Source organism: Podarcis erhardii (assembly GCF_964252035.2).
Source record: "Podarcis erhardii genome assembly, chromosome: 2".
NCBI classification, from domain to species: domain Eukaryota; kingdom Metazoa; phylum Chordata; class Lepidosauria; order Squamata; family Lacertidae; genus Podarcis; species Podarcis erhardii.
This window is the reverse complement of record NC_138498.1, coordinates 105,559,226-105,581,514: the sequence shown is the minus strand read 5'-3', so window position 1 is coordinate 105,581,514 and position 22,289 is coordinate 105,559,226. Positions and strand designations below refer to the sequence as shown.

Sequence of the window (22,289 nt, the reverse complement as noted above, 5' to 3'; positions counted from 1 at the left end):
TCTTCCCATTATAAGTCATGCTGGGGATTGGCACTTCTTAGATGCTCAGCTGACAAACAATATATGAAGAAAGAAGAGAGAGTGTGTGAAAACAAATCTCTACAACTTAATACATCATCAACAACAAAAGCAACAACATACAACCCAAGTATTATAGCCCTGGCAAGATAAAACCACAATCCTAGCTGGTCAGCGTGGTTTTGTTTAAGAAGCACACTTCATTGAGGTTTAAGGAACCCTCCACAAAAGGAACACATTTTAAAACCTGCAGAATACTTAAGACTGTCATCTGCAAATATATGAACCCAAGAGCTATGATTGGTGTTTGCCAGGAAATTCAACCTTTAATTCTGCTGTGAAAAAAGCAGGAGCTCCTATGCAAAACTTTTGAAAAACAAAAACAAAACTACACAGCTCTCATCATATCAGAAAGCATTTGAAAAGCTCTACAGGAGTTAATGTGTTTTTATTATGTTTATGCTTGAGTCTTCCTATCTGAGGGGTCAGACATGGGACAGGAAAATAATGAGACCACGTTGAGAAAGAATGAGGTAGTCAACAGGAAAAATCAACCTCATTTATAATAATATCCCTCTGATCAGCAGGTGCATAACTCTTCCAGCTATGGTCATTAGCTGCATTCATTTCACACTTAACGTCTACATTTGCAAAACATTTTAAAGCAAAATTACTTTTCAGTTCAATTTTCAATTCAATTTTCAATTCTATCTCATAGCTTCAACTCTGATTGACTATTTTCCTCTTGATAGCAAATGCAGCAAAAACAAGAGTTAAAATGGTAGCAACTACCCAGAAGTGCAGATATACTCACTGACTCAGATTACCTATTCATTTTGCTGTTGTATATATGACAATTTATGGCAGTTTGTTAATGTTCACTTCAAAGCTTAAAATGAACTCAGCAGCATGGATTATGAGTTCATTGGGCTTCCTGCTTCTTACAAACTGTTTCTCTTTATTATAAACTATTCAGTGTGTACATGGCCTTATAGCGAAAGATGATCACCTTTCATGAATATTGCTGAACGCTTATGGAAGAAATCTAAAACCTGTTGAAACACTTAAAAAAAATATCTGGCAAACAGAGCCAGGGGATAAAAGTCAACAAAAGACAGAAAAAGAAATGACTGCATACAAACAGAGATGCTGGAAGTTGAACCACAGACCATTTTATTTATTTCATTTAGAAAAATTTAAAAATTGCTCATTCAAAGATTCCCCAAGAGCTGTACATAAAACAATTATCAATATACAAATAAAACCAGCAAAATTTAAAAATAGGTATGAGGTCAAGGCTCATGGGGGAATACCAAGGGTATTCAGTCAATGTTCAGGGCACCAGGGCAGAGCTCCCAGGACCCTCCTATGGTAGTTAATGAGCTGGTGTCTGCCTCCAAATGAAGTCTTGTATATGTTGTCAGTACTACAGGGTGGCGCTGTGGTCTAAACCACTGAGCCTAGGGCTTGCCGCTCAGAAGGTCGGCAGTTCAAATCCCCATGATGGGGTGAGCTCCTGTTGCTTGGTCCCAGCTCCTGCCAACCTAGCAGTTCAAAAGCACCCCAAAAAGTGCAAGTGGATAAATAGGTACCGCTCCAGTAGGAAGGTAAACAGCGTTTCCATGCACTGCTCTGGTTTCGCCAGAAGCAGCTTAGTCAAGCTGGCCACATGACCCGGAAAAACTGGCTACGGGCAAACATTGGCTCCCTCGGCCAGTAAAGCGAGATGAGCACCGCAACCCCAGAGTTGTCTGCGACTGGACTTAACTGTCAGGGGTCCTTTACCTTTACCTTGTACTACAGTGCAAAAAACCTCACCTGCTCAGAGGAGCTGGCTGGCTTTCAAACCCTCACTTTATTCTACAGTCTTTGACTCCTATGGGGCTGGGGAGATAGGCACCCTGGAAGACCCCTCCTCTGACAAAGGTATCATGGAAGCAAGGCTGTGTCTCCCGTGCTGAAGATGGCCCTAACAGTTTTTCCCTAAAGGGATATAGCTGGAGAATCACCACCCCCAGAGTAAACAGAGTATACGGTCTCTGGGTCATAGCAAAGACCTGCTTATGCCAGTGAATTTTTCTTTCTCCATGAATTCTTGTTGCCCTCACTGAATCATCAAACTGTCTTTAATCTCTCCACTTGCTAGTACGTAAAAGAAACGCTTCACTGGTTTACCATCTTCATCTTGTTTGCCCACATAACATCCCTTTGAAACTTCTGTTTTACAACACAGAAGTGGCAAACTACTGTGAAAAATTCAATCACACAGTACAACTAGTATACCTGCAGGTAAGTGTGTTGTTACAGAATGTTAAGGCTACAGTACAAGTAGTGGCTTTAATATTCATACAGAACTACACATGCTCAAGGGCTGCCCTGTTCAATTTCATGTGTCAGGGCGTGTTTCATGCACTAAAGCAGGGAATTCATATACATTTGTAAAGCACTTACAAAGACAAACAACATATCCCCAAACTCTTGCACACACAGTCATGTACATCTGGTGGAAGCATCAAGGGATTTTGGAAAACACCGATGCTGTTTAAGATGCAGTAGACATAAGACACTTGGGATGGAGGGACACAGACTACTGAATCTTATAAAACTTTGATTTCAAAACTTTAATTTAGGTCATTCCAATGTCTATTTCTTTGGGTTTAAACTATTTACTAAATTCAGTTTTATGGAATGATGATTTGTTTAGTCAAGCTTTGGAAATCTGTGCCAGCTGATTTAGGAACATGTAATTCTGCAAAATAGCTTTTAATTTGTTCAGTAGAGACAAGGTCCTATAATGAGTATAAATGTGCACAATGTTCAGCTAATGAATGTCTTCCAGAACCAGCTTATTTATAACTAAGAATGTGGCTATTTATGCTTCTAATTAATTCTGCTGGCTTCTCTTCTTTAGTTTATTGGCAGCTATCCATTTCATTTTGTACTTTCTATAAGGTTACTTGCTGCAGAAGGACGATCTGTCTCTACAAGACTGTAAGACTGAGACTGGCACAAAGTTTAGTGGGCACTCATATTCTCCTACTCTAGTTTAATACGGAAGCTACTCCACTGCTTTTGTGAAGTTCAAGAAGATATATTAAAGGTATTCTTTAGATCACCTTGACAAGTGTTGATTTAGAAATAAAGGGAGGAATTCAACTTCACACTAAAGCAAACTTTCCATCAGTACAAGCATTTCAGCTTGCCAGATACAACGATCCCTCCTTTTCCTCCCATGCTGAAGGTTCTCTTGATACACTCCCCGTGCCCCCACCCCACCATTTTCAGGGCATTTGGCAGGTATACAAAGTCTTGTTGCACAAGTGGCAGTCCTTATGCAGCGGCTCCCACTGGTGGGATTTATTAGTTCAATTCCATTCAAAGGGTTGTATCCAATTCAGAGTAGACCACTGAAGTTAGGTTCATTTCATTTCAAAGGGTCTACTCTGAACAAAGTTTAGTTGGATATATATATATATATATATATATATATATATATATATATATATATATGAGAGAGAGACATCACATCACTGTTGCTAAGAATATATTCAGTAAGAATTTCATATTATGTCTGGCATTACTTTTATAAATAACTTTGTATTATAAAGGGTATTGTAGAAATATTAGTACTCCCTTATTCCTTCAACATTGTTTTAAAATGCTGTCCCTTGAAAATTAAAAAAACCCAAAGCCTCTATTAAAAGACATTTGCAAAGAACATGCTATAACTATAAATTGGTTTGCAAAGATAATTTAACCTGTCACACGTAAAATAGAGAAGAGCCTAAATTACTCCTATGGCTTTCTGTTTATTTTCACAAGTCTCAAAAAGCACCCCCTCCCCTTTTGGCCACTTTTAACCAATTATGAACATATTTTTTCCCAGTGCTGTTCAGTTGCCTTTTGTTGTAAGCGCTGTCGATTCTTCTTGATGCCCCCCTCCCCTGCCCACAGTCCTCATGCCATTTAACTTTGTCACAATGTTATGACTTAGGGACATCCATGAAGGTCACTTGGGTCACCACAGCTTGTTACATTAAAAGGTAATTGTGAACATTAAAGGCAAATAAGAAAATGGTGCAACCTCCACAGCAGATCTTCAGGAGGGGGATGCTGAAGAGGGGAAAGACAATCACTAGATTTCCATGGTGTAAGCGGGTGGACATCACTGGATGTTGCCCAAGGTCAGCAGGATAATTTTTAACATAAAAGACATACGTCATTTTACATTTCTTTATCAAATTTGTATAATCATTTTTCTAGAAAGAGTAGGTGGTAGCAGTTATACGGCAGCACCAACATTTATTGGCACAAAGCAAGAGTTTATTGTGAACATCATTGTTCAAAAACCATACGCAGACAAATGGAAGCAGAAGACAGAAGGAAGAAACTGCACTATGGAGTGGCACAAAAGTAGATGAAGGTGTCAGAAAAGAGAATGGAAGGGATGGGGGGAACGCAGAGGGTAAAGAAAAATAAAGTAAACCTAGGAGGAAAAACAGGCGTTATAGATTTGAGATATGAAGTCTGCAAACGTCAAGAGCTAGACCTGCATGGATGTTTCCAATCTGTCTACTGTCCCAGCAGAGAGGATGGGCTTAAAATGGCTCAGAACTACAATGCCTCAAGGACTGCCTCTCCCCGTAAGAACTGACCTGGACCCTGTGATCACCATCTGAGGCCCTTCTTTCTGTGCCCCCTCCACAAGAGGTCCAGAGAGTGGCAATGTGAGGCAATGTGGCTCCCTGTTTGTACAATGCTCTCCCCAAGGAGGCTCATGTATCTTTAGGTGCCAGCCAAAAAATATTCCTCTTTTCCCAGGCCTTTGGCTAATTAAACTATCTATGGCCTTTAAAACTCTCTCTCTCTCTCTCTCTCCTTTTGTTTGTTACAATGTTATTATTTTTGTGTTTTTATATTGTAAACTGCCCTGTGATCCTTGGATGAAGTCTAGAACTTTAATAAATAAACAAATAAAAAAGAACAAAACTCAACTCGTTCTCCCTCCAATTACTGTCCTGTAACTCTAATTATATATGTTTAAGATACCAACGTGTAGCAGTCATTAGCATATTGTAGTTGTCAACTGCTCCACTGAAACTTCCTAATTGTTTGTTAATTGCGTTCTCTTACTTTTGGTGTTGCTGCAATATTATTCTAATCCCAGTTTGTAATCATTTTCTCATTGTAAGCTAGCCTTCTATTCACAATAAAAATAATGAGATTTTAGAAGTCTATAGGAAATGGAAATATTTTATTTTTTTAGACAGGCTTGAGACACCTTAGAGACTTACCAATTTACTATAGCTTCTGGGTGAGATCCAAATCATTCTAGCAGACAAAGGAAGACTTCCCCAACTCCTCCCTGTAGCCCAATGTGCTCCCCCATAACCGCACAACACATTTGCACAAGCCAAAGTCCACTGCTCAAACAGGACTTGATTGTTAGACATCACCTTAAGTCAGGTGGGCAACTTCCAGCAGATGGGCAAATCTTCACCTTCCAAGGGGTCCAATTTGGGTCAAGAGGCCATTTCCCTTAAGCTATGCCCAGCTGACCCTCAGCTGATGTTGCTGGTGACTTCAGCTGATGGGTGGGGTTCAACTCTGCATACCTATTCACACAGTGAAAGCAGCTGGGTTTAACACCCATCAGCTAGTCTACATTTTCAAAGGCTACTATCCAATTTGCATTAAATGTTTTGGGAGATGGTGATGGTGATGCGGGAGGCGGAAAAAATCTGTTTTATTTTTGACATGAGAAAAAAAATAGTCAGGAGAAAAAAATTCTAGACCAAAGGTCTGTCCCACTATAAGGAAGGAACATAAACTACCTGTTACATATGGAAAAAGTTCACGTGCAGTGTCTCACTAATGCTCACAATATTCCTGTAAGGCTATATCCAAATATCATCATCATCATCATCAACCACTCACTGAATTGAGCATATAGCTCAATATACGGCTCACAGCAGTGTTAGTTGCTTTTCTACATCAGCTCTCCCTCTCTTTTCTGCTGCAATATGATTTGCTGCATATAGCCTTGAAATAGTGCCCTTTGTATCTTAAACAAACAAACCCCACAGTGAAATATTCCTATAGGCAGCCTTTTTGGTAGCTATTTATTCTCCAGCTACGGTTTTCTACACTGGTCTGGTAGCAATATGAGGCTCTTCTATTTCGATAATTATTTAGGACTCGGGGATAAGCAGGGTTTTTATGCTAGCACTACTTAAACACATTTTGTGGTGCTGTCTTTTTGATTTCTAACCTTGTTATCTACCCTTAGAAGCTGCTTTGTACAAATGTCAGAAAAATACTACAAAGCTATAAATAGAAAAAGCTAGAGAGTGGATATTAAACAAGCTCAGCCAAGTTTCATGGCAGAGGTCTCTCTCATCACGGTTATGCAATATGCTTTTTACTTTGAGGATACTAAATGTGGTGGTGGGTTCCATGTAAAGGGAGACCCACATTCTGTATTCTTACCGGCTACTCATTCTCCAGACCCAGCTCCAGGGCCAACCCACTCATGAGGCAAGCCTTAAGTGGTGGAACCCCAAGAGGTGGTGCCCCACCACCTCCCCTGCCATTGGAGAAGCGGTGCGGTCATGGAGTGCCTAAGATGTCACGAGACAAATCTTAACAGAAGCCAGCACCTTTGCCAGCACTCCACAGGCGCTCCTGTGCAATGTAGAGATGAAATGCTTCACAGGCAGTGGGGCAGCAAGGTGGCAGTGTGGGGAGGGGCGGCAGCAGGAAATTACCATGTCACCTCAAGCGGCAAAATGGAACATCTGCCCCTGCCTAGCTCTGTGTGTGGAAGCACCCTTAGCAAATATGAAACACACATACTCTATCAAACAAGAAGATAAGAAGTAAAATGTTTATGAAAATACAGTCTCATTGATTCTTTTAGTAGCTATTCATCAGAACACCGCGCATATGAAATAGGGAGAAAATAGCTTGTGGAACGTCTTTACATCTATTTTCATAAAAGTGAAATGAGACAATTATTTTTTACGTTTATGAAAATCTGTAAGGGTTCCGAGGCCTAGTTTGACCACGGCAGCCCCACCACCTCATAAAACAGTTTCTAAAAAAAGGCAATAGTATTGGCCTACTACTGATTACAGTATTCTCCCATTTCAATCATATAGTCCTGCTGATCCTGAAACATGCTTACAGAACATGTAGTTTTATGGCGGCATCTCTTTGGCCAGGGATAAAGAATAAGAAGATTGAATACAGACGACAAAGCAGCTACAGGATATATATTGTGAACAACTGAGAAGTTAATGATAACATTTTGTAACTACTTCAATATCCAAGAGCTTCTTCATTATACAAAGACAAACAAGCACTTAATTGGGTACAGAAGTTGCATTTACTATTTGTTTCAGCACACAAAGACTTCCAGAAACTGAGGAGGCTTAGGGTCGTGGGCTGCTGTTCGAAGCATGCAATTACAATTTTCACCCTTTCCAAATGGCAATTGCTTTGTGTAATTACATGTCCAAACTGAGTTCACACATTTGCAAATATCATTTACTGTGATTTCTTTTCTAAGCCCTCTTTTTTCAGATCTTCATGTTCCACCCCTACGCACCAGAGCACTGACAAACAGTCTTGATTGCAGTTTTGTTTGGATGTCACTGCGGTGCTAAAATGACAGAGTGGCGAACAGCAGAAATAAAACGGCACCAATGAGATAGCCAATAATTGCAAATGCACTCCCAGTAGTGGTCTGCCCTAGCCTCTCTCTTTATGGGCATTCCAAGACCAGTTAACTCTCCCTTTCCTGACTGTTCTGCTTCATCAAGTTAGCATCTCCTTTCACTCTGTCTAACTGGCCGACTTAAATTTTAAGATTTCTTGGGAGGGAGGGACACTATTACTCCCACCTTAAGGAAAGTTTCTTACACCCTGACAATGCTACATAACATGTTAAACAGCACCAGTTATCAGCCCTACTTATTAGTAAAGGAGTACACAGAAGCCACTGCAATAATCAACTGAAGTATTCCCCCATGGACTAATTAAGACATCATCCTTCACAAACTTCATTAATAGTAAGGAATAATAATCATTAACCCCAAAAGCCACCCCCACACACATAAAGCACCCATCTACCCCATTCACAATTTCTCTAGTGTGTGTATATTGGTAACCACCAAACCGACACCTGACTTACCCTCTGAGCAACATCCGTGTCAGATAAATGACAATAAAGAACAAGTATTTGAGCACAGCTAGCGGAGAAAGTGAACAGTTAAAGCAGAAAAGGCAAACATGGCAGGACAGCTCAGCTGCTGAGCCAACCACTGGCAATAATTTAGCTGCTAATATAGTGAAAGAGCAAGCAGAGGAGCAGTCACAAAGTTCTGTCCCTCTAAACTAACATGCATGCCTGACTTTCATGGGAAGAAGGGAAAGGAGGAAATATATAGCTGGCAATGGAGTCCGTCTCTGGAGTTGAAGTCAAACTGCTGTGTTAGCAGGTGCGAAGTGACCTCCCCAGAGTGTTCTAAACTATTTCAACATTGCATTTTTAAACGGCTGTAATGTGCCCTGATAATAATAATAATGCCACCACAAAAGCTGTTGTAAAGTGACGTAAGATCAATCAACTTAAAATGCTGAAAGGTGAAATGAACTTTAACCGTTCCTGAACCTATGTTTGGTTCCATGTGCATGATAGAAGGTTAATCTAAGTATGCCTACTAACTAAGAACATTTACTCTCTTTTCAGTTTTGAAAGCAGCTGCAGATGAATCATTCGTCTTTTTTTAGGCAATTTTCCAGTAGCTGGACCATATAATCGCCATGTATAAATATCAAGACACTCCAAAATGGTTGATAATTTGTCCGAGACTCTGCTGAAGCCAAGGTGGAGTGGGTGCTTTCCTCCTTTGACCCCGTAGCAGACTCCGGTCCTAATGGCAACACAGCAGTGCTGAAACACTTTTATATTGTATAGGACATTTTGATGGAATAAAAGTAGATACGTTAAAAGAGAAGTTAGGCTTAAATTGAACGAACTTATAAAGAACCAGGAATAATCTTCTCATCAAAATAGCCAGCAGTCAAATGGCTGACTAAGGAAGATTTAGACAGCCTGACATTTAAAATTGTTAAAATAAAAAAGTTTCTTCTGTGAAAGGAATACTTGGCACAGATTGTGTAGGAATACATGGCTCATCTTAAGTGGAGGATTCGGCAGTCATGTGATGCCCATGACATGAGCTGCTGTAGCTCACAGAACACTGCCCTACTTGAAGTAATGTGAACAGCTATCAGCTGTGCCCCTAAGTATACATGGGGTAAATTATTAATATAATCCTTTAGGATTTTAGGATTTCAATCTGCTAAATATGGCAGCATGCAGAATTTATAAGCACAGGGATTTTTATCAAGTTTTTTGACACAATGACAGTGGGAGGCAATAAAATATTTTATTGAAAGTTTCAACTTACAAAGATTTGGAACTTTACTCTGGAGCCAACTGACGATTCCCAGGTAAGATCCTCCCCCTATTGTGTGGGCACGGTGATCCCTCCCCCTACCTGGCCTGGTCACCTTGGCAATGCCTCCCCAGGCAAGACTGGGTAACGGGCTGAGGTAGGCAGAGACCTCCAGGTATCCCACCTGGGGAAGGCGAAGCCAAGCCTGTGCTAATGGTGCCGCATAGGGTCCAGGGGGCTGCGCATGACCACTCAAAGGGTGCCCCCCATTTAATGTGGGGAGCAGTCATTATAACGTAGCAAGTCAACTAAGCAGGATAATAAATTAATGTTTTAAAATCCAGTCTCCTGAACCTGTATTAACTAAATTCAGTGTGAATTTGTGGACGCTGAGAAGGCCTTTGATAATATCTTTTGGGAATTTATGTTAAAGAATTTAGAATATATGGATGTGGGCCAATCTTTTTTGAGTGGTATACAGGCGATATATTCAGAACAGAGAGCAAAACTAATTGTAAACAATGTCATAACAGAAAATATTGCCATCACGAAGGGTACAAGACAAGGATGTTCATTGTCACCGCTGTTATTCATATCGGTTCTGGAGGTTTTTCTAAGAACAATAAGAAATAACGAAAAGATAAAAGGTGTAACAGTGGGTGGTAATCAATATAAGGTCAAGGCCTTTGCTGATGACTTAGTTATAACTATAGAAGATCCCATACAGAGTGTCCAAGAGGTGTTAGAAGAAATTGAGTATTTTGGTCAGGTGTCAGGTTTTAAATTAAATAGGAATAAAACCAAGATAATGGCTAAAAATTTAGATCAAGAAGTAATAGAAGAAATACAGCAACAAACAGAAATGAAAGTGGTTAAAAAAGTAAAATATTTAGGGATTATGTTAACTCCCAGGAATATTGACCTATTTCAAAATAACTATGTACCTACCTGGAATAAAATCAAATGTGATTTAGATGTATGGGCAAGGATGAGACTATCGTTATGGGGAAGAATTGCAACGATAAAAATGAGCGTGCTACCGAAAATGTTGTTTTTGTTTCAAACAATACCAATAATTAAAGGTGTGAAAATATTTAAAGAATGGCAAAGAACAGTGTCAAGATATATCTGGCAGGGCAAAAAGCCCAGAATTAAATTTAAGATATTGACAGATGTAAAAGAAAGAGGAGGCTTTGCCCTGCCAGATTTAAAGTTATATTATGAAGCTTCTTGTCTTTGCTGGTTAAAAGAATGGATAAAATTAGAGAACACAGAATTGTTGGACTTAGAAGGATACGACAATAGATTTTGGTGGCATGCGTATTTATGGTGTGATAAGAACAGAGTGCACAAAGGTTTTGGAAATCATATTTTTAGAGGAACGTTAATTGAAGTGTGGAACAGGTACAAAAATCTATTAGAGCCTAAAACTCCAATGTGGCTATCGCCATTGGAAATAATGAGTACGAAAGGGATCAATATGACAGGGAATTGGGCCACATATGAAAATTTGATAATTAAAGAAGGGGATAAGTGGAATCTGAAACCATACGAAGAGGTTAAAGATAAGGTGAATGTTTGGTTGCAATATTTTCAATTGAATGCAATGTTTAAAAAAGATATGCGAGAAAAAGGTTTTTTAGGGAAAAAAATCGAGGTTCCAGCAAGAAATCTTGAATAGTGATGTAAAAATATTGTCAAAAATGTATAAATTATTACTTGAATGGCACACAAAAGATGAGGAAGTAAAAACGGTTATGATTCAATGGGCCAAAGATTTTGGTTACAATATACAATTAGAGGAGTGGATTAAACTTTGGAAAGAAGGAATGAAATTCACCGCATGTACTACGATAAAGGAAAATGTTATGAAAATTATATACAGATGGTATATAACCCCTGTGAAACTTGGAAAGATGTTTAAAGTCAGTAATAAATGTTGGAAGTGTCAAGAGAAAGAAGGGATATTTTATCACATGTGGTGGGAATGTAAGAAAGTGAAATGCTTTTGGGAAATGATTTATAATGAGACGAAAAAAATGTTGAGATACACCTTTGTAAAGAAACCAGAAGCATTTTTACTTGGTATAGTAGGGAATGATGTTGGAAAGAAAGATGTGTAGTTATTTAGATATGCAGTAACAGCAGCCAGAATTTTGTTGGCCCAAAGGTGGAAACAGGAAGAAATGCCAACGAGGGAAGAATGGAGAATGAAATTGATGGAGTACGCAGAAATGGATAAATTAACTGGGAAAATTCGAAACCAACGCGATCAGAGATTCACCGAGGACTGGAATAAATTTACAGAGTATATGAAAACTGTGTGTGATCAGGAAATAACGCTTGTTGGATTTCAAGAAGCTTTGTGAAAAAATAAACTGAAATGTCGCTTAAAAGAGATGATAAAATAGGGAATGTCAAAGTGCAACATAAATGTATGAAATGTGAGAAGTTGTGATAAATATGAAAATTGTCAGATAGGCTGATGGAAGTCAAAAAGAATGTATAAGTTAAATTGGATGTTAAATTATAAATGAATTGGTTTATTGGAAATTTGAATAAAAATTAATTTAAAAAAATAAAATAAATAAATTCAGTGTGAACCTTTATGGTCGCACCCGGAATTAAAATACAGTGGTGCCCTGCAAGACGAACGCCTCGCAAGACGGAAAACCCGCTAGACGAAAGGGTTTTCCGTTTTGGAGGTGCTTCGCAAAACGAATTTCCCTATGGGCTTGCTTCGCAAGACGAAAATGTCTTGCGAGTTCCTGCGGGTTTTTCTCCCTTTTCCCCCCCTTTTCCTAAGCTGCTAAGCCACTTATCAGCTGATCCGCTGATAAGCCGCTTATCAGCAGATTGCTAAAAGCCGCTAAACCACTAATAGCGCTAATCCGCTAAGCTGTCAATGGGCTTGCTTCGCAAGATGAAAAAACCGCTATACGAAGAGCCTCACGGAACGGATTAATTTTGTCTTGCGAGGCACCACTGTAATAGATAACAAAAATTATACATTCACATATTATACAATAAATAAGTACTGTTTTCAACTTGGTACCCAGACTCACTACACCTGCTTCTGATATAGCAACTACTGTCTCTTGAAGACCATCTACTTGGGACTTTCCCTGTTATAGTATCATATAATTGTAGAGTTGGAAGGGACCCAGAGGATCATCTGGTCCAACCCCCTGAAATGCAGGAATCTCCATTAAAGCACCCATGACAGATGGCCATCCAACCTCTGCTTAAAAACATCCCATTAAGGAGAGCTGCCACCTTCTAGAGGAGCCCATTCCACTGTCAAACGGCTATTACCATCAAAAAGTTCTTTCTGGTGTTACTCCTTTCTTATAACTTGAAGCCATTGGTTCAGGTTCTGCCCTCTGGAGAAGCTTGCTCCATCTTCCATTTGAAAGCCCTTTAGATATTTGAAGACTGCTATCATATTGATTGCTATCCTATTGTCTCTCGGTCTCTTCTTATCTAGGCTAAAGATACCCAACTCCCTCAACTGTTCCTCATAAGGCTTTGTTTCCAGAGTTTTTCTGATGCACATTTAAACAAGTTGCTTTTCATATTAGTGTTCTAGCACTTGATTATCTTATTGGGTCAAGTGTGTAATTTCTTATGGTATAATAAAACATGACTGGCTATTTGCTCTGGAATATGCATATTGTACATCATCACATTATAATCTACTTAATATATTTGCATGTATGGAGACATATTTATTGGCTATTGTGGCTATGATAAGAATATAATATCGTAAATAAAGCATTTGTTTTGTACTGTGTATTTTATGCACTGAAAATTTTTATTACATTTCTTAACATCCCATAAGACAGTGTTCTACAGCTCCCATCACCTCTGACCACTGACCATAATGGCTGAGGCTGATAGGATGTGTAGACCAAAACATCTGGAGAGCACCAGATTTGGGAAGGCAGCTGTAAGAGGTGTTGATCGCAAAACCAGGATTGTGGGTTGCTACTGCAGATATATATGCTTCAAATAGCAACTACACTGCTTTGTGTCCAGTTTCTAATGGGCTTCCTGCTCCATTCCACTTCTGTGAACCTTAATCTAGTCCTTATGCTGACTGACTGCCTAGAACATTATTCTGATATGAACATTTTGACCCCAAAATATTTCTTACCAACTGTCAGGTTTGATCCAGCTGAAATAACTACTCAATAAACCTTGGTTTTGCAAAGGCCGATTAACCTCTAATAACACCAGGATGGGGAAAAATGAATGCATTATAATCTTCAAACCATAAAAACCTGCTTGTGGGAAAATACCACTGAACAGGCACTTATTTTACATCCTTCCCCATTCAAACACTTTCTTGGATAACACACTAGGGAAAGAAATTCCACTTAAAAATGTTTTTTACTTAGAAGATTAGAAGACTTGGCGCAGGGTGAGGAGAGAAGCATGGAATATATTCAAAAGAGGTAGTAAGGTGCGTAGGCTGATTCCTTTGTACCGGCCTGATGTGACAATTCTCTCACTTTCTTCCTTTGCTCAAAGGAAACACTGCTTTTTTGTGCAGTGGAGACACTTAAAATCTTTCTTTTTAATGTTTTCAATCTCCCTTTCTCTTGTTTGCTTTTAAAGATATGTTCTTTCTATTCCCTTCCCCAAAACTTACCTGCACCACTTATAATAGCTTGCCATGGCAACTACAGGAAATGATTACCTTTCGCCACTACTTTTAGCCTAATAATACGGCTCTCTTCAAGGGTTTCTTTAGATGCACTCAAGTAACCTTACTTCTCCTGCTGTACCAGACCTTATACAAGTGCAGCTTCCAATCAAGAAAGAAGACTTTTCTCAAACAACTCAAGCACACCATCTGTGTAAGCAGGATTTAACAGGATTCCAGGATCCAGTTCAGTTTTCAAAATATATTCTGAAATGTAACTCCTGTGTGTAACAGGAATAGTGCCAGAAGTTATCCTGAGAATGTCAAATGGTATGTCTGAACAAATCCATGCTGTGAAGCTGTTTTAGTTACTTTAACAGGGTTAGGCTTCAGACTGCCATCCATAGGTACACGTAGATGGGACATTTTTCAATGAACTTCCAGCCCACTTTAGATTTACAATTTTTAATTTATGTAAAACACTTAAGCCTCATCTCTCCAAAGGAGTTTTCAACAAAATGAAGTAGCAACAAATAAGAGTCAAAATCAAGAAATGCAATAGAAATCAAACGAAAGAGGACCAAGGCAGACACTAGGCCTTTCTGAACAGCTAAGTTATGGAACTGCCCGGATAAACCAGAGGAACAGCTTGAGTCTCATTGGCCCAACAGTGGTAGGGCCGATGCTTCTTGCAACAGATGCTCTTACTTCACATGGAGTAGTAACCACCCCACTGAATGTAAACAGAGCAAGGTTCATATGGAAGAGGACATATTTGAGGCGCATGAGTCTTGGACTGTGAAATTGTACAGGAAATCTTGCTGGTATTTGCTGGAGAATAGGACAAAACTATTTCCTGCCTCCCTACATCCACCAAAAGGTTGGCAGCAGCACCTGCAATAGTCAAAGCCTCTGAGTCATGAAGATATAGAGAAAGTAAACGGGGAAGAGAGAAGAGAGACGTAAGAGGAGACACAGGAGGAAATGTTGGCAGGCTTTGCCATAGAGGGAAATTAGAAAGACGGAGAGAAATGAGAGATGGCGAGGAAGGTCTGAGGGCCAGAAAATTAATAATAATAATAATAATAATAATAATAATAATAATAAATTATTATTTATTATTTATACCCTGTCCATCTGGGCGGCTCCCAATCAAGTGTTAAAAACAGTACAGCATTAAATATTAAAAACTTCCCTGAACAGGGCTGCCTTCAGATGTCTTTTAAAGAGAAGATAGCTGCTTATTTCCTTCACATCTGAAGGGAGGGCGTTCCACAGGGCGGGTGCCACTACCGAGAAGGCCCTCTGTCTGGTTCCCGGTAACCTCACTTCTCACAATGAGGGAACCGCCAGAAGGCCCTCGGCGCTGGATCTCAGTGTCCGGGCTGAACGGTGGGGATGGAGACACTCCTTCAGGTATACAGGACCGAGGCCATTTAGGGCTTTAAAGGTCAGCACCAACACTTTGAATTGTCCTCGGAAACGTACTGGGAGCCAATGCAGATCTCTCAGGACCGGTGTTATGTGGTCCCGGCGGCCACTCCCAGTCACCAGTCTAGCTGCCACATTCTGAATTGCAATTTCCGGGTCACCTTCATAGGTAGCCCCACGCAGAGCGCATTGCAGTAGTCCAAGCAGGAGATAACTAGACCATGCACCATTCTGGCAAGACAGCCCGCAGACAGGTAGGGTCTCAGCCTGAATACCAGGTGGAGCTGGTAGACAGCCGCCCTGGACACAGAATTAACTTGCGCCTCCATGGACAGCTGTGAGTCCAAAATGAGGCAAGGAACCTATGCTGCAGTGAAGATGTGGTCCTGTAATCAGGAGTGCCTGAGGAAATAAAACATGCAACAAGCAGGATCACCGATGATAAGAGCACCCAGACTTGTAAGAGACAAGCTGGGATTCTGAAGATCCTTGGGACCTATAATGGAAGAGTACAACAATCCTGATAACAGGCTAATTTTCTGCTGCTCTACATCCCTATGTTTTATTTCACTTTTCATGTTTTATTGTTCTTGCTTCTATTTATTTATTTATTTAGTATACTGCCCTTCATTTGTAGATCTCCGGGAGTTTCACAACATAAAAATGCAATATAAAAACACAATGTACACAATAAAAACACGAACACAAAAAAAAACTACAAACCAATAACCCTTCAATAAATTTTATAGTAAAAGATTAATAAATGGAAACAAACAAACAAAGTTGATAATTAGCTGCACTTGGGAGTCCAGCCTGTAAGCAAAACTGCAGGGTAAAGGTAAAGGTAAAGGGACCCCTGACCATTAGGTCCAGTCGTGACTGACTCTGGGGTTGCGGTGCTTATCTCGCTTTATTGCCTGAGGGAGCCAGCGTACAGCTTCCGGGTCATGTGGCCAGCATGACTAAGCTGCTTCTGGCGAACCAGAGCAGCACATGGAAACACCGTTTACCTTCCAGCTGGAGCGGTGCCTATTTATCTTCTTGCACTTTGACGTGCTTTCAAACTGCTAGGTTGGCAGGAGCAGGGACCGAGCAACGGGAGCTCACCCCGTCGCGGGGATTCGAATCGCCGACTTTCTGCTCAGCAAGCCCTAGGCTCTGTGGTTTAACCCACAGCGCCACCCGCGTCCCTGCAGGGTAGAAATAAGTAAATAAATACAGCAAGCCAGGCAGAAGGCTGGTCTCCTTAGGACATTAGTATTCTATATACCGAGTGTTTCTTCCCATGGGAGCAGAGTCAGGCATGCAGGTCCTCCTTCCTTCATACATACATAGCTTGCAATAGTACCACTGGGGAAAATCTATTTCTCAATCAACTGTGCTGAATGTATAAATTGTGCATAGGTGAAGAATAGGTAACTATCTAATAATGATATTTTAATTTGACACACTCTTACTATTTTAGTAATTCACCAGTTCTCTTCCAACCGTAATGAAATATCTGGTGTAAACCTTTCCAAAATGAATGTGGGTGTTCAGTGGTTGTGCTACTTTCCTTCCAATATGTTTTGCAAGATTGGATTTTGAGATTTGAGAAGCAGGAGTCAAATCAGGAAAACTTCTACATTAACTCACCAACACAATAGGAGCCATGAGAGAGATAACATTCATTAGTTATCTGAACATCAGGAGGCCCCTAGGCTGAAAGACAAACTGTTCTGTAATATTTTGGATGTCTTGAAGGAGTTCTAGAATACACCAATTAATCAGAGCTGACTTTTTAATTTACTACGACATATTGTAATAAATAAGATTATTAAAGGGAATCTAATCCATCTGGTGTGCAGAGGTCATGATTTAATTAGGATTTTTATATATCTGAAATTAAACTAGGAGTATATGAAATGCCTAAAAGTAACAGAAAACTTTGATTAGACTTTTACCGCTATTAATAATGCCTTATTTCCTGTTCCAGTGTCTTAATAATGTAATTATCCTGGAGCAAACCAGAACTAGGTATATTTTATTTATTTAAACTTGAAGTCTACCCAACTGCTAAAGTTCAGGACAGGTTTAGAAGTTTTTGTCAACAGATCAACACGATTAAAACAGCTCGATTGAGAACCTCTGAACCCTTCTTCTAGCACTAAAAACAAACCCCATCGCTGTGAGTGGCAGTGCTGAGTCAATTCTCTAAACATGCCTCAGCAATCACAGCCAAGGAATGCAAACAGGTTTCATTAGTTTTGGGAAGGATGAAGAAAGGAGTTAACAATGACCCTTCACACAGAATCCAAATGGCTGCCAGGAACATTGTGCCTCTCCAATGCTGATGACTTCCTGAACCAAAGGGGACAGGTGTATCAACGGAAAATGGCACACAGTGGGATATGTATTCCAATTGTGGAGCCTGAGATAGTTTAAATACTAGGCAGCTGCCTAGGGTGGCAAAATGTTAGAGGCAGCAAAAGTAGGAGGGCAGTGGAATTCAAAAGGTTGCAGAATTCATAGGCACATGACAGACTTACCATTGCTCCATGGCAAGGCGAATAATAGCGTAATTTTATTAGGCACATACGTGCATCTGATTGGCTCACCTTGGTTGCTGCTGCTGCCCTGGCACACTACCATTTTGGAATCAGCTACTGATGAAAGTTGTTGTAACAAACATTTCTTACCAGCTGACAAATTTCCTCTCGCTATGACTGGGAAATTGCAATTGCTGCTCGTTTATATCTGTATAAACTCTTTGGTATTTGTAGTTTTCTTTCTCAATTGTTGGTGGAGCCGGGAATTTATAATTCTTGTTTGTGTAATTTTGTATACACTCAAAGCGGGTTTCAAAACTGGGGTTGATAGTTCTATTCTGATTTTTTAAAATGAAGCAGCTTAGTTTGGTTTTGCCATTCTATTCTGATTTTTTAAAATGAAGCAGCTTAGTTTGGTTTTGCCATTCAGCATGGCAAAAAGAAATTATCTGGATCCCAGTATGGAAGGCTGAAAAGGAGATCCAAACAAACAAGAAGGTTGTATCTCCAACCACAACCAGAGGAAAGAAGTTCAAGGACCAAACTGAGACTGAAGCTGAAATGAATTTTACATACTGCCTGAAAAGTTACTGGTTTGAGGAACATAGCTTGAACACAGAAGACAAACCAAATGAAGTACTTCACATCAAGAACTGAAAGCAAATAAATCTGGAAATGCTACATTGTCTACAATTTTTAACTTTAGTGAGTCTGCTGCTTGGCCTATTTGCCACAAATTCTGGTGGAGCATGGGCCAGAACCAATTCAACAATTCGTGTTTCCCAAGGATAATAATCCACTGAAGAAAATTCTCATTCTATGTCTACATGGACACTGGCCAATGAGAAATAATTAATCACCAACAATGTCAGTATTCCATTTCAAATAACTGTGTTCTGGTTTTGTTGCAAGCTGCTTACTCGTTACATTACTGGAACATCACAATCTCTTTGTGATAAAGGAACAAGAGATTGGAAAAACATATCTGCTATTTCAGAAGGACACAAGAGAACTAGTGACCATCTGGGAAAATTTCAGAAATGCAAAGAACCTGAACTTCATTAAAAAAAAATTGTTGATGAAGAAAACATGCCAAAAGAAAAATACTGGCAACCAATTTTAGAATGACAATTTTTTTTAATGAGAGCTCTTGGTTTACATCATTTGACTTCTTGGAAAACACATGAAAAACTACACACATCTGGTAACAGAAGGTATCTCAGATTTGAAAAATATTTAGCTGTGCCCGACCCAGTTGTGAATCAGCACTTGTGTAGAATAAGGAGCAATGAGACACATGTTCAGTGTATTGGGAAAGAGTTAATTCAGTTTTTATGCAGTGCCATCATAGAAAAAAATCTGTCAGCATCTTGTACTGCTAAGTACTTTGCAATCTTTCTAAACTGAACATGGAATGTAAGCCATGGTGAGCCAATGACAATGATTCTTTGCTTCATAGAGGTAGCTCTTGACAATAACCAACTTGTTAACAAAAATAAATATATGTATTCATACCACTGGAAGAGACACGTGGTGTTGATATTATGGATATTTTAATTCAGCAGTTGGAAGAGATGGAACTACCTATTGAAAAGGGTAAGGGTAAGACAACGGATCAAATATGAAGGAGAAAGAAAATGGCATCCAACAGATAATTCTGAATGTCAATCCATAAGCAGTATTTGGTCCATGTAGTGCACATTCCTTAAAATTGATCATAGTTGATGCTGCTTTCGTAAGGGTTGGAAGATTCAGAACATTTCTATGCCATCTGGTGGGATTTTATTTCTTATGTTTCAGACCTTGATGCTCAATATTCACCATCCACCTCAGCTCGGGAAATATGGTTGTCTTGATTTATATTGCTGTGCCACAATTTTCCTTTTTTAATTTTGTATTGCTTATTTGTGTCTTATATGGCATGATGTAATACCCTGTGGCTACTGCACTTTTGGGTTGTTAATGTCAATAAAAATTTGGAAAATAAAAATAAATGCTGCTGCTAAGTGTTGCTTGGATAGCACAAACATCTGACTGTCCTTTTCCTACCAAACAAGAAAACAGTTGTGCAACTTCCATTATGTTTTTGTTCTTTCTATGAATTGCTGTTTTCATTATATTTTATCACTTTATGTGAGTCATTTCAAACTATATGAAGACAGAGTAATGAGGCCTTCCTGAAATTAGCATCCCTATGACACAATGGGGTTATGAGAGAGGAGAACGATCCTTCAATAAAGACAAAGCCTCCAAGGATCTCCCCCATACATTCCTATTTCATAAACAGGTGAAATAAGATTTTCGATTTGATACGAATACAGGGAAAAGGTAAGAAAACAAAAGGGCAGAGATGGGAAATTAATACAATTAAATAAAACTCAAATCAAAATACTTGCTGTCAAAGTGAATGCACATTTTCAAAAGGCAACAGTATGGTAGATGGCATTCACATAAAAGACTCGTCCAGCAACACAGGAGATGATAACATATCATCAAACGCTCTGAGAAATATACTGTCCCAGCTCCCATTTATTGCTACATTAACAATGGAGATGGCACATCAAGGGGAAACCCCAAAAGTGTCAGACCCTCTATATTTAAACATAAAGAAGGAATTTAAGTAAAGTCTGGTAGAATACTGCAGAATATCTCAAAAATGATAAGCATGGGGAAATTGATGTCAAATATTAGTTTTACAAGTTCTACACTTAACATACTTTTCTCAGGACATAATAATTCAACATTAAGCTGTCTGCTCTTACAAATAGGATTTTCATAAACTCAGGGAAAGGCTGGAGTCTGCATTCCTATGTACTGAAGCTATGCAAAAAACAAACCACTACAAAAGTAAGCTTTACCTATAGATCCTTGATCTTTAGATCCTTGATCTAATTTGTCTTGAACACTATGGCTAGGAGGACAATGAACCATTTTTTAATGGAAATACTGAACACTTCAGACCCCATAGCACAATATGTATTTTACCAAGTTCTTGATTAAGAAACCAATATGGAATTTATAAGAACGGCTACAATGCTTATTTTAAGTCTTTCAGGACATTACTAGCAACTTCCTTTCCCACTGGACACAGCAGATGGAATTAGCATCTGGTCCTTCTTCAGTACAGGGAGCCCAAGAGATAATGGCCAGCTAGGAGGAAATTGTACTCATTCCCCAGACAGCAATCAAAGCAACTTTGGTTCCAGAGATTCCAGTAGGCACAACACTAAGGAGACACTTTGAATTAAAGTCAGATCAACAGTTTGGAAGGAAGCCCAGAAAGCAGATACTTCTGAAGTGAAGTAAGACCAAGCATGGTGTTATATGTTTAGGAAAATAGGCTTATTATCTAGTCTCCTTCAAATTAACAGTTTAAGAAAGAAGCAATCACATAGTGAAAGCACGCTACTAATACAGAATAGGAGTGTGCAACATATGACGTTAAATTATACAAGAGTAGATTACAGAGAGAAACTGCCACTAGCTGTAATCCACTATGCTACAGATTTCCAAGTTTTTATCTTCAAGATTTCACAGCACTTATGTCCCTATTTATCAGAAGATAATTTGAGTGGCCATGATCTTGTATTTCAAACTTCCAGTGAAAAATTAATTGAATCCAGCAGAATCTTACAAATAAAACAGTGTACAATTGTGCACAGGCACATAGAATAAGAATCTCATTCAGGTGCCCTTGGATATTTATTTGTGGCAGAGTTTTAACACCCAGCTCTTCCCCCAGGTTCAAGCAAAGGATAGGTTAGGATACAACAAAGTGTGAAACAAATTATGAAGGCCACTATGGACTTTAATGCAATTCAACAGATTGTAATACCACAAAGCTGTTAATACGATTGGTAATTCAAATATATGCACTGCCAACGATGCCCCAAAAGCTAAACTACAGTACTAGGAAGAGACAGGCCTCACCTTTTCAGTGTTCTATGATATATAGCGTCACATCCAATACAACAGTTATAGCGTCACATCCAATACAACAGTTTTTCAATTAAATTTTCTCCTTATGGCATTCTAGCAGTGAAAGTGGATATTACAGCAAATGCTGCAATGCATTTTCCCTTTTAAATGAGTGTTCCTGTTGAAGATTTTTTTAAAGGAGAGATTGGATGGCCACCTGTCATGTATGATCTGGTTCAGATTCCTGCATTGCAGGGGGTTGGACCAGATGACCCTGGTGCC

General features: G+C 39.3%; 1 protein-coding gene across 6 annotated transcripts in view; it reads right to left on the bottom strand.

Moving 5' to 3' along the window:
- Positions 1-22,289, bottom strand: part of CFAP20DC (CFAP20 domain containing) — a 139,034-nt gene that overhangs the window by 92,926 nt on the left and 23,819 nt on the right. The window lies entirely within an intron of this gene.